The sequence below is a fragment of the Triturus cristatus genome, chromosome 3_2 (assembly GCF_964204655.1).
Source record: "Triturus cristatus chromosome 3_2, aTriCri1.1, whole genome shotgun sequence".
NCBI classification, from domain to species: Eukaryota; Metazoa; Chordata; class Amphibia; order Caudata; family Salamandridae; genus Triturus; species Triturus cristatus.
Genome location: NC_140584.1, coordinates 912,020,434 through 912,037,096, shown reverse-complemented (window position 1 = coordinate 912,037,096; position 16,663 = coordinate 912,020,434). Strand labels below are relative to the sequence as shown.

Sequence of the window (16,663 nt, the reverse complement as noted above, 5' to 3'; positions counted from 1 at the left end):
TGCTGGTGCAGTTTTGGCAGCCTAGCGCCAATGCAGACACCCTTGCACCATGGTGTAAGGGTGCCTGTGTTGTAGTCAGGATTGTTCTTGTGCAGGAAGGGGCACCTTCCTGTACAAATAAAATCCTGAAAGGTTTTTTCTTCTTTCTATGTGCAATGCAATGCAGCATACATAGAATCCAGTGGGGCTGATTTATAAGAAACTGACACATCTGTAGAGATGTGTCAGTTTCCCTGCGCCAGCCTGCGATACCATTGCGCCACCATGGATGTGTCGTATTTACAATGCGGCGCATCATGGCGCAAGGATTGACAAATGCATCAGACATTCTGACGCATCTATTGGCCCAAAAGTCACACAATGCTGGAGTCGTGTCGCAAGCACAACACTGGAGTTGTGTCGCAAGCACGACACAACTCCAGCAATGCATGTTGAGGCCTATACTTATTGTGCTGTGTCACTCCTTATGCCTGCTACAAGCAGGCGTAAGGTTTTGACGCAGTAGTGTCCAAGAAGTAGCGCAGTGAAATCTTGTAGATTTCACTGCGTCACTTTTACAAGGCTTTCCTGCGTCGGAACGCCCACCCATCATACATTATACCTGACGCATGTATAATGTGACTCAGGGCTTTACAACGTCACGCATCTTCCTAAATGAATCACGTTGTAAATTGGCCGCATTGGTTACCCTGCCGCTGTGTCACAAAAGTGTCGCAAGGGGCTTGTACATCTGCACCAGTGTATCTAAAGTGTGTAGCATCGGTGTAAGCACTTTCAGAATCTGTTTGGACAGCTCTATTAGAGTATGACAAAATAGATTCCATGATAATTTATAGCTTGATTTTCAACTGAGTTTGATTGCATTCTCGGAGCTGGAGTAGGTTGCATGAGAGCTCACAAATTATGGCGGCCATCTCGAACTTACACAAACGTAAAGACACTTACTACATGTTCTGAGCGGCAGCATCTATGAATTTCCAGAGTACTCACCTGCAGTTCCTCTGATTGCAGTATGTGACTTTAAGATGCTTACTTTCTATAATTTCCTAGACTTGCTCCTGTTAAGAATTGTAAAGGGACAAAAGACTCTTATATCAGTAAATATATTTTTCCTGTACTTAGAACAAACAATTTTGATTAAAAGTCCATTTTTAGGTCGAGCATTCGAGACCTCTTGCATATACTTTACTTTTATGTATATGTACTTTGTGGGCTCTGGAGATGTGCCCTTGGACTTGTCTGCTTCCGCTTAGGGACTTTTTTTCTGTTCAACTGCCTCTAGTTAACTGTTTTGATAGAAAACGATCAGTAGAGGTCAGTACAATACCAAAATTGCTTTCTGCTGAGGTAATTTCTTTAAAAACAAATTCTGGCCACTGCCTCTATTTAACTTTCTTGATAGAAAACGACCAGCAGAGGACAGTAAAATACCAGGATCACTTTAGCATTCCCTAGATTCCGGTCCATAGAAATTGTCTTCCACGAGCACCTGTAGACAATAATATTTTTTGCAAATCTTGTCTTTTCAGTGATATGAAAACCAAAGGCCCTGATTTTATCTTAAAAACAGAGCTTTGGACTATACCATTTTCTGCTGAAAACCAATATTTCTCTCCATGTGTTCCCATACCTGGCATGTCACGCAGTTTTGTGCTTACTTTCCCTCCATGTTAAAGAACAGTAGATGTTTCAGCACCCAGGCTAATGTGCTGCATAGCTAAATACAGATAAGGTCCCAAAGGCGAGACTGATTGCATTGCAAATGCTTGTTCTTAAAAGTCATGCATGCATGAACTTATCGTCTACTTAAGAACTTGACCAAATGTTTCATACAATTGCTTAAAGATTACAATTACCAAGTATTATTTTCAAGACGGAACCTCCTGTGGAGGCACCAGGAAACACCATATGATGAACTGGTGAAAATTAACAAAATAACTGCTTAATCGGAATTACCAGGGATTAAATTAAGTTGGTGAAGTAGCAGAACATTCCTTATGATGTAATTATATTTGTAAAGAGTCTGACATTGAAAAGAATGAATGATGCGATAAGCTTGATAACAAAACTAAAGTTAGTCCTGATTACCGCTATCCAATGAGACTATGGGGTCTATTATAATGGCGGGCGGATCGCCACTGCCCGTATGGCGGTGGCGATCCGCCCGCCATTATCCACTGCCCGCATGTAATTTACCCTCCGCCTGATTATGTTGGCGGGGGTACCACCGTCAGCTGCTTTTCCGCCCAGTCGATGAGTCGACCGGGCGGAAAAGGTTTGAATATGGTGGCGGTGTCTGTTAGACACCGCCATCCATATTACTATGCATACGAGGAGCAGCCTTTCCCTGGCGGCGTTGCCCCCACAGAAAGGCATGCGGATTTCGCAGTTGGGGGCCCGTTGCAGGCCCCCAGGATGTTGTGGGAGGTGGGGGGTAACTATGGTACCCCCCTGCATTTGCATGCACAACGTGGCAGGCACCGTGCGGTGCCTGCCACGTTGTGCATGCAAATGCACAGTGTGCAGCCACATCATTGTGGCGGGTGGTGTTGTGTGCACCGCCCGCCCCAATGATGTGGATGGGGGATGCCACCGCCACCGTGGTGGTGGCATCCTAATTGCCGGTGCGGGACCGCCGCACCACTGGCGGCCGGTCGCAGCACCGCAAGGGTGCCCGCAATTCCTAATAGGCCCCTATGACTTCATGACAGAATTGTTTATAGAAGCTATTCACATGTACTGAGTATATATTGACATGAGATGTTAGATTGTTGTCAACATTCCAGAAACTGTGATATCTTTTACTTGTATATGTTAATGATCATTAGAGATTCAAGAAAAGATCATCATCACATTAGAAGTCCTGGTATAAAAGAATCTGGGGCTCAAAGTGGGAGGTGCCGACTGGACCAGTGTCTCTTTCTCCTTCCCACTCCCCTTTCCCCCTAGGGATGCCCTGTTAGCTGTGTTGTACCTGTTAGCTCACAGGGCATCCAGAGGCGGTGAGCTGGAATAGCATCCCCCCTGCTGGATTGGTGAATAAACAGACTGAAGTTGCTGCTGTTTTTAGCTTGACATTGTCAAATATCCAGCCTGAACAAGTGAGCAGGAAGTCCAAATATCCAATCACTGCCCTCCTAATGGTGCCTTTCGAGCAGAATATTAAACATTGAATAAGGTATCATTGGCTGTTCATCAGTAAGTGGCAGGGTTAGCATAAACCATCAAACTCAAAACACCGATCTAGTCAAAATCCACGAGACTTACCTCAACAGTTAAAAGAAGTATGACCACCTCTGGCTTCTAACACATCTTCTATCACACAACCACTCCCCCCAGAAGATTATAATAATAATACGAATACACATTTATAAAGCGCGAACAATCACCCGTAAGGGTCTCTAGGCGCTATCGGGTAGATTAAGCAAACTATTGTCCAGAGTCACATGGTGCTGGACTAATCTGCCGCCGGCGCTGGGGACCGAACCGTGATTCCCAGATTTCGAAGTCAGTCGCCCTGGCCGCGGCACCACACCTCTTCCCAAGATTATGTCCGCACCTTAGGGACGCATTTTTCAATTACCTTAGTACCACCAGAGCATGTTTATGGTGACCCAAAAGGTTTGCAGTATTTAAAAAATAAGTGCCTTCCTGACGATAAAATCAAAACAAAATTCATGCTTTGTCACGAAGTTGGAAACAAGGTTAATTTGTCCATGTCATTGATTGAAATATTTATCCTTTATTTTGTAACTTCGGAGCATTTTATAGGGAAATAAACATGTTGTTTGCTAGAAAAATACACGCTTTGTTTCTGCACAGAGAATTGCTGACATTAAAACAGGGGTCACAAGATGTATTCTCATAAATAACCACGTTTAATAGATGAGTACTTAAAACTGGATGACGAGCCGTAAAACATCTTCCAGAATTAAAGGATGAAACAGAAGGTGCTTTGGCACAGGTTACTAGCCACCCCAAAGATGAGATGAGTTAGTCGATTTAGTTGTGCAACTTAATCATTATTTAAGTGGAAGTGACGCATTTGGGTAGTGCGCGGGTTCCTCTCGCAAAAGAAGATGACCTTAAAAAATGTAAATGATTTATATATATGTTTTGTGGTCGCTGTGGTCATTATGCCAAAGATTGTAGAGCCAAGAGAAAAAGTTCATGAAATAATATGTTTGTTAAATGAGTTGACAGGCAATTGTAGCTGAGGGGATGAGGAGTCGGAAAACTGAGGCCCTCATAGAAAAGTGAGGCAAGGTATTTCAATGTTTGTGAACATCATTTGGGGGTTGCGAGAGTTGCGGCTGGTACCCCTGGTTTGCCCCTGGTACTGCAGATAAGATGCCTGGTCTCAGAGGTGGCAAAATCAGTGCCAGGAACACAGGGGCAGCTCGTCCTACTGGTCATCTGTTGTTTTGTTCCTTCATTTTATTACACTTTTAGTGAAAAATATATTGTTTACTATAAGTGAAATAAAAAAATGGAGCAGAATTAGCTGGAATAGGACCCTCCCTGGGAGCAAAAGAAAGTAAAAAATGCTTTCAAATGTATGCTGTGTACAGGTGAGAGTGTATTTATGTGAGAGAGCATGTGTATGTGTGATTGTGTGTGTATGTGTTAACATGTCTGTGTGTGAACTTAATGGTCAAATGGCATTTGTTGTCACTTCCACTTCAAGAAAGGTCCCTGTGAGAAGGGGATTGGGCACGCTCAAGATGGGTGACTCCTGTTAGCTCTCACATTTTTCGAGCTATCCCATCATTTAATTCAAGGGCATCAGCAGCTACTTGACCTCCTTGATGCATTATGCCACCGGTGGAATGCCTTGTGATCAACCTCGGCCCATCCGTCTGCGGTGAGCAGTAGCAGCTCCTGGAGGGAGTGTTGCGGGGTGATGCAGGGTGCGCAATGTAATTCGTTTTATTTATTTATTTATGTACTTACCTCAGTCGGCCGTATGCTGGAGTTTACTACCCCCTACCCGCCCCGCCCCAACACCCCGCAGCACTCCCTCCAGGAGCCGCTACTGGCGGTGAGATGTCCTGGTGAAGACCTAGGAAGAGTGACATGGGGCCATGTGGCCTCAGTTCTGATCAGCCTGTGAAACACGAGCACTGGGGAAAATGGGGATTCCACTTACTGATTACCAGAAGGTTTCTGGACACATCTGACAATTGAAAGAAGAGACTGGTCCATTCAAAGAATGGCGGGCTGATAGACAGCAAACAGAGGGGGAAGCAAATCAGAAGGAGAGGAATAATTTGAGATCTTCCCCGAAATCATGAGGTGAAATAACCACTATCCATTGCTATTACCTCCTATTGCCTCACCCACAACTTGTTCAGATGTACTGAATGGGCTGCTCTCTCCCACCCTGTGAACTTTCCTGCTCTGGGAGAAATTGACTTGAAGGTACAATGCGGTGTTGTTATAATCGATGCAACATCATAGGTTTATATGTGTGTCTACCCCCAAGTGTAGGGGAATGCTTTCCATGTAGTTTACTTTTATTAGGTCAAATCTATGAACCTGAGTGCCCATTGTCCCCGCTCCTGTTCATTATGGCGATGAACCCTCTGATCCGACACCTCCAAGAACAACACTTGTTCCGTGGCTTACAATTCCCCGCCAGTCCGCTATTGATGTCCCTGTACGCAGATGACGTCTTGCTTTTTGTGCGTCACCCGCAAAGCAATCTCCAGCCTCTGACCGACAAAATAGAACATTTCGGTTCCATTTCGGGTCTTAAAATCAATTGGGGAAAGTCGCTATTGTTTCCCATAACCGACGCAGCAGCAGCAGAGGAAACGGACTACCCTCTGCGAGTGGATCGGGAGACTACCAAATACCTGGGGATATAACTACACCGGGATAAGGGACAAGATATACAGCTGAACTATGGACCAGCTATTGATCAGTTTTCCTCACAAATAGATAGGTGGATACAACTGCTTCTCTCTATGGCAGGATGTATCGCCCTTTTTAAAATGAAAGTACTACCGCATTTTCTTTATTATTTTCGCACTATACCCATCCCGCTCACCAATGCGTTTTTCACCCACCTGCGTGGTCTTCTTATCCGTCCGGTATGGGCGGGCCGCAGACCCCGTGTAGCCTGGGGCACTCTTACCCTCCCGTATGCCCGGGGAGGATTCGCAGTCCCGGATCCTCAACTGTATTTTCTGGTGGCACAGGCACAATTTGCCCACCACTGGTTTCATCCGGATGCCAGAATACCTTACACAAAAACGGATAAGGAGCTGGCTGCCCCAACACCCTTAGCGTCCCTACTCCCAAAGGGAAACCCCCTTGATGCCCATGACATTCAACCTCTGGCCACTTGGTGTTGGGCTTGGCGCAAGTTGAATCAGTTATATGGGTCTGGTCCTCTCTACTCGCCTGCACTTCCGCTTGCCAATAATCCCTTTTTGCAGTTAACAACTGATAGAGGGGTGCTTGTAACCTTTACCAAACTGGGGCTAGACACCTTTGGCTCCTTATTCCTGGACGAACGGGCGTGTAAGTTGTCCGATTTGACACAACTTCCTGGGCTCACCGGAGTAGATATTCTTAATGTGGCTCGGCTCCGCGCTACCTTCTCTACTTACGCGGAGCTGCAGGATGGCGTGAGACGAGGCGAGGACCTGTTGACCATTAAATTACAGTGGCAACCTCCTTCCCACCTGTAAACAAGGCTCATGGAGCACTGACTTCAACCAGTTCCAGCTTACATTTCAGAAATACTGACTGGGCTCACATATTAACGATACCGACTGGGTACTGTATTTAACATACATTTTTTTGTATATAGCACATTTTATTCTGCACCATTTGATAGCAACATAGTGAACACTGAAGGGATCATCTTTAGTCCTGATGAAGAAGCCTTGACGCTTCGAAACATGTTGACTTGACCAGGAGTATCCGCACATTAAAACGGAAATCCCTGAATCACCATTTTAACAGTACCAGCCTATGACCTATTAAATTCCTTAAGTCTACAAGGCCAGGTGCTTTTTAATCCACTCACCTCATCCATCCCTGACCCTTCCTCTCACTACCCATACATCACATATAGTACTACAATAACAGTGCTCCACTGTAGTCGCTAGTCGTAGCATGCCCCATCCCGCAGCGGGGCGGGAAGACCCCTATGATGAAGCATGACACCAAGGGCCCTTTTGTTGCATGAGGGGTATTTAAGCAAACACTGCGTGTGCCCTACCAAGATTGGGAACACATTCCATTGAACCTCTTTGAGGTGGATCATTTTGTTTTGAATAAAAAGAAAAGGGGCCAGCACACAGCCTTGTCTGACACCTCTCCTAATGGGAAAGGCCTGGGTACATTCCCCCCACAAACCATACCACACAGTTGCGGTGGCTCCACTGTACAACCGTCTTAGAAAAGCGATAATTTGAGGATCAACCCCTACTGCCTCAAGGACCTCCCACAGCCTATTGTGTCTTACAGAATCAAAGGCCGCGGTGAGGTCCACAAAGGCCTAAAAGAGACTACCTTTTTTTGCTCTAGTATACTTGCCTACCAAGATAGCCAAATTCAGACTCTGTTCTATTGTGCCAAGCGCGGCGCCAAAGCCGTACTGTAAGTCCGATAACATCTGGGTGTCTTCTGCCCAATCTTGTAGGCGCTGCAGGATAACCCGCCCCGCCACTTTGACCATGGAGTCCAAAAGGGAGATCGGTCTGTAGCACCATGGATCATTACGGTCCCCCTTTTTAAAAATTTGAATATTAATTGATTGCGCGCAAGTCTTAGGAAATGTTGACTTGATACTGGCGTTAATGACTTGGGTTAAATTGGGCCCCCATAGAGGAATATTGAATTTAAACATATCAACTGGATCCTCGTCAGGCCCAGGAGCTTTACCACCTAAACTAAGTGCGAAAGCTCTGTTTACCTCTTCTAAAGTAATTTTCAGATAAACCCGATCATTATTATTTGTAATGGTATCAGCCATTTGCCACCCCGGGTTTCCTTGGTCACTATATACTTTGGAGAAGTAACTAATCCAAGTTTTTTCAGGAATTGCTATTTCTACGGAGGGGCCATCACTGGAAGATAGAAAGGGAGTCCTCAGAACCTTCCAGAATGCAGTGTTATATTTCAGCTGGGCCGTACAATGACGGGCCTCCCAAGCTTCATTTCGTAAAGTATACTTCCTCTCTTTAATAGCCCCTCTATATTCCGCTCTAGCCTATCTAATTTTGGTTGGCGATCTGGGCTGCCTATGCAGTTCTTTTTTTAAATTGGAATAGGCACTTGTACATTTCTTATTAAACCACCCAGATGTTTGGTTTGTTTACGGTGCTGAGCCGTCAACAAAATCTTAACCTCCTTGGAAATATCGTTAAAGGAGTGCACAATACCAGTGTCAGTTGCTGAGTCACTCAGACATGTGTCGAATGCGGACTTACACTTCAATATTACTTTTTTGATCACTGTATCAGGGTCTATGTTTGCCCACCTTGAACCATTCGCCGTGGGGGTAATTCCCCCACGGCGCGGGGGGAGGAGGGGGTCACGGTGCTTGTGACGAGCCCAACTCGTCATGAGTCACAGTGGAGCTGTGCTCATGACGAGCTGGGCTCGTCACAACCCTGCCCACTGATTAATTCTCCCACACAGGCGGGGAATCAATCGCGTGTGGGCGGGCCACGGCCGTATGACGAGCTCAGCTCGTCATGAGCACCTCTCCACTGTGACTCATGACGAGCTGGGCTCGTCATGAGCATGGAAGGGGTTAAAGTATAGCCATTTGTTTTATTCAGTACAATATTCCCCAATACTTGAGTAGGCAAATTGCACTTCTTGGGTCTGCAAGTAGGTAACCTGAGCAATAAACAGAGAGGGAAATGATCACTTAGACTAATGTCCCCTACCCTAAATGAGAGAACTCTGTGTGCATGAGTGTGTGAGGCTAATATGAAATCAATGGTTGTTGCAAACCCTCTCCCATGGAAAATGTGTGGCATACAGTCTGATTAAAGTTGAGCTTGGAGAGGGTTGGAAAGGGTTCTGCCACTCAATGTATATCACACATGAAGGTTAATTAGTTCCTCCTAATCTCATACTGTTCCTGTATTTCTTAGTCCCTTTCCATCCCTCAGAGGCCCCTTGTAAGGACTTGATTGGTATCACAGCTGTCTATAAGACCTATTCCCATTAATTCTTTAAAATATAGAGTGGAAGTTGCTGCCTGGAGAAGCATTTTTCCCTCATCTCATGCTGTTCATTGTTTGGTGTATCATTCACCTCTTCTGGAATGCTTGCATTACAATGCAGGAGGAACTATTATACATCTCCAAAGCACACTCACAATTAATTCTTTATCTTATGGGTGCACTGTGTGAAGAAGCCACCCATTTATTTTGTTTAGTTTTTTTCATTGTATTAGGCTTTTTCAAAAATATTTGAGCCAGGACTTAACATTTTAGCCTTGACCTATTGGTTGTGCCAATGTTTGTTTATGTTTGAGTCTACTCTCCACTGGTGTTAAACCGGCCTATTGTTTAAACTATTCTGGGGGTCAAACACCTGTATAACCTACCCCCTGTCAGCATGTTGCATTTTCACCTCTTTGATTTTCTACTTCTTGCGGCGAATCTCTGCCAATAGGCTACAATCACTGACTGCTGATAGAGCGCCATGTTGTTTCAAAAATTGTTGGGGTGCATCATAATCACGTATAGTCCGCACCTACATATGTAACTTATGTTGTATTAACAGAAGATTATTAGAGGCCTAAATGTAATAATAAAAATGTGAATGTAACGTTAGAAATGTAATTCGTGTTAGCTGAGAGGGTAAAATGACTTTTAAATGTAACTGTCTAGTGCAAAGTGCCTAATGAATTAATTTATGAGCAATGTAATGCCTTTGATTTAAACGTGCACAATATTAAAGATTGCATGTGTAGAAATGATTACACATATATTGAATGTAATGAAAAAAATGCTTGTAGATGCAATGTTTATTAACGTGTGATTTATAATGTGTGAAGGCCTGATTGAAGGTTCATGTATTGTAATGAAAGACCACTTCTTGGCAGCAATGCACCAGGGTGTAACGGGTAGAGTGCGGTATGGTGTCAACGACGAGCTCACCGCCCCAATAAAGATGGATCGCGGGGTCCGTCAAGGTTGTGTCCTCGCCCCTTTTTTATTCTGCCTCTACATCAACGACCTGGAGAGTAATTTGCTCAATGGGAATATGGATGTACCTCAGATAGGCTGAAGACCCTTTCCAGCACTTCTATATGTCGATGATTGTGTTTTAATGTCCAGAACAGGGGTGGGGCTGCAGAGGCTTTTAACTAGTTTTAATGGTTTTATGAGTGATCTTGGACTGAAAACAAATGTTACTAAATCCCATGTTATGGTGGTGGGCAAACCTCCCATGAGCACAAAAACATGCTTTATTAATAATGAAAAATTACTTTGTGTACCCACCTTCTCCTACTTGGGCATTCTTTTTAATAAAACAAATACATGGTCCCACTTAGTGGAGGCAAGAATTGGAGGTTTTAATCATAACGTTGAGGCTATATTTAGGTTCACAAAAAAACTAGGCTCCCGGCCTATAAAAGTCATTACCGACATATATAAGGCTCGCACGTGCGCCATTACTATGTATGGCGCTGGTGTCTGGGGGTTATGTAACATTGCTGGTCTACAGAGAGTTGAAAATATGTTTTGAAACAGTTGTTAACAGTGCCTAAAAGTACTGCCGTTACTATTTGTCATAATGAATTAGGTGTAACCCCGTTATCTTTTCGTCTTCAGTTATCACCACTTCTGTTATGGCGTAGTATTTGGGTGAAAGAAGAGACTGTCCTAAATCGTGCTATAATCACTGATTGTTTGAAACTGGACTGTGTCAAGAAAATTCCCTGGATTATGTATATACAAGACCTACTAGGGAAGTTGGGGCTACCAGACTGTATTGACACTCCTGGTAATATAGTCAAAATTTCAAGAGTCAAATTGAAAAGAATGTTTATGACATATAGCTATGAACTTAGAGATCCTGCAGAATATAGCAAGAAATGAATTGTCGAACACTCATTGCTGGTTTTTTCTTTAGGTACTGAACCCTATCTCTCTTTCTTTTTTAATCACCCTAATATGTTTTATCTTATAAGATTCAGGATGGGTATTGCCCACTTATTGGTTTCCTATCCGCGTGATGCACATTGTGATGCAAAATTGGATTTGTGTGCTTGTGACTCAAAATCAGCACAGAGCACTTTACATTTTATGTTTTTCTGTGGACTCTATATTATTCCAAGACGTGCTTTTTTAAAACCACTGTTAAGATTTTTAAATAGAAGAAAGTGCAGGGCTGCGTTTGCAATATTTGCTCCTCTTGAAAGATGAATTTATTTGCCTAATGATTTATAAATACATTTCCACCGCGATGCGCCTTCGGAACATGGTGGCCAAATGATTTTATTTTGCTTTAAACAATCTTTTATCATAAATTTGAGTATATTAATTGTATGAAATGTTTTTAGTATGTAATCTTTTATGGTTGATTTGCAGCTAAATAAAGATTTATTGATAATGACGATGAAAGGCCTATTCGTTTTTTATGTTAGCTGAATATCGTAGGCCCAAAATGTATTTTCCTTGGGAAGGCTCTCATTTAGAAAGTCAGCAAGAATGATGTGCGTACAAGGATTTTAGTTTCTCAAGCTTCTGTTGCAGGTGCAAGGACATCGTCCTTGTTAGCTAAGACTAACCTTTTGATTTAGGCGTTAGGTATGGAGGAGTGTTTGCTACAAGAGTCTCCAGGAATGCAGATAATGGGAAGCCAATACTTTTGGTGCTGAAGGAGCCTGGGACTCAAGGACGTTTCAACTGTTATTGAACGCCATACAGGTTTCAATGGAAAATTACCTCCAGGAGGTGCCCAGCCAGAAGAGGTGTAACAAAGGCGTGTCTTCCATGTTGTGCATTTTGTATTAGAGACAGTGCCCCGAGGGAAGAGTTAGGAGATGAGACAGAGAGGCGTTAGAGGGCAGAAGTAAGGAATCGATACAGAGAGAGAAGACTTAGAATGATGCTGTAGTTTTGGTAATTGACCCATGCAAAGTGAGTGTACTTCTTAGTAAGTCTTCACAAGCTGACACCTTTTCCTCAATCTTGTCCTGGGAAATGCTAAGTAGGGATGTCGCTTTAGTGGCAGAGTAGGGACAGACTAATCAATTTCTTTGTAGGTACCCATGAAGACTGATTTAGATATTGGAGCAGTTATCACTTGTTTGATATTTTTAGAGTTCAATATCATTTTTATGCTTCATCAAATTAGATTGCTGCGTAGATTAAACTTTATATTAGTTCCCATGTACTTCCTTAACCTCGTCATGAGGTGCTTGTATGTCCAGTTATTTTTGGCTTTGTAATAAACCCCCTAACTTAACTCGGAGTTAGTGATTCTTCAGCGTTGAATTGATTTGGTCTACTGGTTTAACATTGAATGAATTGGTTTCTCCCCTTTACACTTCAAGGCAGGTAAAAAGGTCAAGTCGACCAACGATTCTTAGAGATGGTAAGATAAGATAAGAATCCGGCGTTATCACTGCTTTACAGGATAAACATTCATTGATACTCCCTTGCTCCACCTATAAAACCCATGTCCTCCCAACCTAGGAGGAAGACTCTTAAACTATTCTTGTGAAGTGCAAATGGACATATACACCACGAAAAATGAAAAAATGTACTATTCTATCTTTTCTCAAAAACACCCTGGCATTGCCAGTTGAACGGACACAGCTTGTACCAAGAGAATTAGAACAAGCCTTCTCAATGGAATAGGTCTTACATTTGCGAGAGTTTCAGCAATAGGCATTGTAAATGACAAAGCCTTTTATTTGTGTGTTTTTAAAAGCAACACATATATATTTGTAATACCAATAACTCAAACTTACGCAAATGCGAGATCACTTTAATGGTGGCTGCGCCCCTTTCTTTAGACACTGCTTGCCATATTCAGGTTACAGTGAGCAGCGTCTAAAGGAAGGAGCGCAGCTAACATTAAAGTGAAAGCGCGGTATGGGGCGCTTTCACCCAAAAAGAAAAAATAAATAAATCGAGAAAGGTTCTGTGGCACGGCCGCTAAAGTGAAAGCAGACCGTGCTGTAAATTAAGTAAATAAAGAAGCGCTGCTGCTAAAGTGAAAACGGACAGCTCTGTAAAATAAATAAATAAATAAGCACGGCCGCTATGGTGAAAGCAGACCGCGCTGTAAATTAAATAAATAAATTACTAATAACAATATAAATGCGGGCGGCGTGCTGCGATGTCGTGGGTGGGATACGGGAAAATCATTAAAGAAAATAGTGCTCACCGATTACATAAAGCAGACCGTGTAACAACACAAGTAAACAGTCCAGTCCTTATGGAAGGTTACAAATGCAGACAAGGTGGTACCAAGGAGGGACTACTAAGCCTATTCACAAAAGAAAAGCAACGATTTCAAAAGGACAGTAACAGGAGCCAATTGAAAAGCTGGGCGGGAAATGGGTGGAGTTTCTATTTTATACCTCAATACAGCATGCCTCGCAGAGCACCGCATGCGTGGCCCAGGCTCGACCTAAACACTGAAAAGGGACCTAGTGAGACAAGTGGTCAGTAGCTGCCCGAAGCTGAGGCCTACTAGCACCCTCTCAGTCTTTCCCTACTTTTAGCGAACAACGAGGAGAACGTATTCTGTACCAAACATCCCTGCAATACTCCAGCTAAAAGACCTGGATAGACTTGTTAAATTGATACATGTTTCTAAAAAACAGACTCTCTTGGAACTAAGAGCAAGGTGGGTTCAAGTCATGCCACACACTCATCAAAGTGACAGTTTTTTTTTCGAGCCTCTCCAGAGTCTTAACATAATTTGGATGCACAAGAGTAATAGCAGAAGGAACGGGGACGTGACAATAATAGACCCATATTAGATTTGCCAGACAGGGTCATTGCTGATGACAGAAGCATCCAGTGTGTCTTTGTGGGTGGCCACAGATTCATTGACCTTGGTGCCTCCTGCATCCCAGCAACAGAGAATACACCTTTGTGTTGTGTGTACGCGGCACTTGTACTAGAACTGACCATGTTTTGACATCTAAGTCAACTCTCTCGGAGATTGCCCGCTGTTCTACACTGGAGGGTGAACTATCCAATCATGCTCCAGTTATATTGGACCTTGACTTGGGATATAAAGCACCACCATGGAACTGATGATGGCTGAAAGTGACCAGATACAGATTCCTGAAGCATAAAAGGCCTGTCTGAGAAGCCACCTCAAGACCTACATGGACCAGAATAAGAGAGCTGTGTCATCTGAGCGGATGTTGCGGGCATCTGGCAAGTCTGCTATTAGAAGAGAGCTTTGGCTAAACCTGAACCGTGGGGTGCCCGAGCCGTCATGGAGGGGGAAATTAGGGATCTAACTACTCAATATACAATAAACACGATATATGACCTACGGAGGTGACTGAACAAAGGAATATGATCTAAACACTCTGTCCATGTCAAGGGCAGAATACGCTCTCCATCAACTGAAAGAATGACAATATAAACACGAGAAGGCGGGCAGCCTGCCAGCGCCTCTGCCTCTCAACAGAAGGATCCTAGGTGTGGCATCACTGCCATTAGGCCTCCATCCCTCACTTACATTTCTCCCCCACTGGATATAACAGAGACTTTTGCCTCTTACCTCCACAGTCTTTATAACTCAGACAAGGCACCAGCTTAGCGGAGGAAGAGTTATTCTTGTGGGTTTCCATGCCCAGATTGCTAGACAGTAAAATCACTGAATATGAAATATAAAAGCCTTACAATAACACATCCAAAATCTATTTTTTATTTCTATTTGTAATATTGCTGTGTTCCTGTATCCCTACATGCCTGCACTAAAATATACTATTCCATAACATTTACCATTATAGATTTAAATGGACTTAGATCGTGTGCAGTAGTGGTTTAGCGCAAAATGGGGTTGTAAATAAAGACTGTGCCCTGGACCTGGGTAAAGAATAGGCGCATCTGCACTCAATATGTGGGTCATTGGCAGCAGTATCAAAAGTGAGGCTCAACTTTGTGTACGATCTGATGCTCTTAAGGGCTACTCAGTTGCATTTATAAACTTGGAAGAGCTGTGATGTGTGCTGATAGAGCTAAATCAAGGGCACGAGACATAGACGATTAATAGTTCCTCTATTTCCTGTGCTTGACAATATGGCATCGTCCGTATTAAAGGGATGGTCCTACTTCTTACACTGAAGGAACTGCCTGTCCACTCGTGAAGCCCATTCATATATAAATGAAAGAGTGGGGCCAGTACACATCCATGCCTCACTCCTCTCTCAGAGTAAAAGCAATTAGTAAGCACTTTATTTAACAGCTGGAGTGAGGCGGGAATTCATATGTGATCATAAGTGCAGTAACTCTTCATCGACCCCCACTTTGTTCCAAATGTCCTTTAATTAGATCTATTAGCCATGTGGACGGCTGAGTAAAAGTTCCGCAAAAGTGAGGCATCCACTAATATAAATTCAAGCACATGCCTTGCATAAAAGCATCTTGATTATAGGCCAAGATCCCATCATCTGTCCATAACTGCCGTCTGTCCATTAGCATTCTCCATGCACTTTCAACAAAGTAATGCACCCAAAACGCCAGCGAGAAGCAGTGTACAACCGCCCACGTGAACACAGGTGACGACATGATTGTGGTATCATATAGGTTTTCATTTTGACATTAAAAACGCTTATCCAAAGCAGGTCCATAAATCCTAGATTAAGATTAGAAGGTTCCATTGACACCCCATTTGAGGCGAGGCTCTTAAGAGGCGGACTCAGGCTGATGGTAGTTTAGAGACCATCAAGGGTGGGGTCAGAAATCCTATGACCACTAGTCGGAGGCTTTCCAACCAACATGGTGGGTTTAAACTCCGACCGCCGCATTAGGATGATGGTGTCGGAGTTTAAACCAGCAGGTGGATCCGACTCGGTTCCCACGAGCCCCTCGTAACTGCACCGTAATCCCTTAAGGATTATGATGTCAATTTCTGACAGACAATTCATGTCGGCCTTTTATTCTGACATGGATTGGCTGTCGGAAACAGACTTTGGGGGCATAACAGGGCCCCCTGGCCCTCTGCGTTTGCCCTGGGGGCTAGGTGCCCCCTTTGCCTGCCGTACAGTGCAGGGAGGTGTAAAAACTCCTGTTTTTCATTTGGAGCTTGTGGTGCAGGTGGTTTCAGTCCACTGCACAAGCTCCCATTGAAAAATGGAAGCTTGCGACCCCACCATGTACGGTCGCATCCTTATTGGGGCTGTTGGAATCGTCATCTAAGGTCGGGCGGTGCCTTCCCCGAAACAGTGTCGGTCGGAGGCAACTCCAACCTACATCATAATTAGGCCCATAGTTATTAGTATCGATAGTTAGGGCCTGATACACGAAGGTACTTACGTGTAGTAAAGTTACGAGTACGAAGTCTCTGCCGTGGCAGAATCTCACCACTCGGAGTGGAATTACTGCACTGAGAACTGCAGTGCAGAGATTCAGGAACGCTCCTTACTTTTGCGACTCAGGCCCAAAGCATGCTTTTTGGCTACAATATCCCTCCTATAAAAGTT

General features: G+C 43.8%; 1 long non-coding RNA gene across 1 annotated transcript in view; it reads left to right on the top strand.

Moving 5' to 3' along the window:
• The window catches only part of LOC146858444 (uncharacterized), a 127,305-nt gene extending 116,253 nt beyond the window's left edge, over nt 1–11,052 (top strand). Inside the window, exon 4 of the long non-coding RNA XR_014979695.1 lies at nt 10,815–11,052. This is a non-coding gene — a long non-coding RNA (uncharacterized LOC146858444). The remainder of the gene's footprint in view (nt 1–10,814) is intronic.
• Nucleotides 11,053–16,663: the final 5,611 nt, after the last annotated feature.